This window comes from Crocuta crocuta, unplaced genomic scaffold, assembly GCF_008692635.1.
Source record: "Crocuta crocuta isolate KB4526 unplaced genomic scaffold, BGI_CrCroc_1.0 scaffold34, whole genome shotgun sequence".
NCBI classification, from domain to species: Eukaryota; Metazoa; Chordata; class Mammalia; order Carnivora; family Hyaenidae; genus Crocuta; species Crocuta crocuta.
Genome location: NW_027529635.1, coordinates 1,388,029 through 1,389,367, shown reverse-complemented (window position 1 = coordinate 1,389,367; position 1,339 = coordinate 1,388,029). Strand labels below are relative to the sequence as shown.

Below are 1,339 nucleotides of genomic sequence, written 5' to 3'. Positions count from 1 at the left end.
TCAGATGTTTAACAAGCTGAGACACTCAGGCATCCTGGAGTTTGGCTTATTTTTTATATCATATTCATACATCTGTGTTTTTTAAATTTTTTCACCATGTGTACATACTAATGTTATCAAAAAGTAAGAGAACAAAACAGAGTTTGAGACCCTCACGGGCAATGTAACACGATGTCTGATTTAGAAGAAAAGGAGTAGGGGTGCCTGAGTGACTCAGTCAGTTATGTGTCTGACTCTTGCTTTCCTCTCGCTCTTTGGGAGATCAAGCTCCATATTGGTCCCTGTGCTGATAGCACCGATCGTACTGGGGATTTTCTCTCTCTCTCCCTCTCTCTCCTTCCCCTGCTGTCTCTCTCTCTCAGAATAAATTAAAAAGAAAGGAATCATAGAAAATTTAAAACTCAAGACTCTTTCTTCATGAGAAAACTGAGCACAAGTTAGGACAAAGAGGCTTATTAAAGAGACATGCATGTAGAAGACTGTGAAGCCAGGCCAGAAACTCAGATTTACTCAAAGATTTTTTTCTTTTTTGAACATTTGATCATCAGGGGAAAGCATGAACACAGCCCCCACTACCACAAATTAGGCAGTTGAATTTCCCACATTTGGGGAAATCGCAGGGGTCAGCACATCTGGATTGCACTGGATGAGCCTCCCTCCTGGGAAAACCACCTCATAATCATGGTTTCTGCCTGTGCCCAGGTATTGAACTGCTTCCATGAAAACTCTCTACTCTTCCTCCATATTTATTATATTTTAAGACCAGTGATTTTTCTGTTTCATCTTGGGTATTTGTGTTCAATCTGTGGCAATTGGACAACATGATACAGGTGATTGGTTTTCTACTTTGTGGCTAATAGATGTGTAATTCTCATTACATGAGACTTTCCAGTTATTCAGGGTTTTATCATGGGAGTCCTTGTTGGATGGAGAAGGGAATAAGGTATCCACTAACCTAGTCTGTCTCTTGTCAGTAAGAGTGACTTTTGGTTACCTCTTTGANTTTTCCTTTTTTTTTTTTTTTTTTTTTTTTTTTTTTTTTTTTTTGCGGTAGTGGGATGTAGGCTCACAACACTAATGACCCTTCGAAAAGCTCTTTGGGATATTTGTATGAAAGTAACAAGAGCATGGAATTGCTCCAAATCAAGTAAAGATGCTTACTTGCTTATAAAGATGAGGTTAATTTACTGTGAGAATTACATAGAAAGAACATTTCTTTAGAGTTGTGTAACATATCAAAATTACTGTGTCTTGGGAAGAGAAATCTGTGTGTGAAGGACAATGTCAGGAATCGCAAGGAGAGATGAACAAGGCAGTCACCCTGTTTTTTGTGACAGTG

The 1,339-nt window shown here is 38.7% G+C and overlaps 1 non-coding gene across 1 annotated transcript; it reads right to left on the bottom strand.

Annotated features, from left to right (window-relative positions):
* Positions 1-545: 545 nt before the first annotated feature.
* Positions 546-706, bottom strand: LOC144230094 (U1 spliceosomal RNA). Its single transcript, XR_013334688.1, has one exon. It is a non-coding gene; the product is annotated as a U1 spliceosomal RNA (small nuclear RNA).
* Positions 707-1,339: the final 633 nt, after the last annotated feature.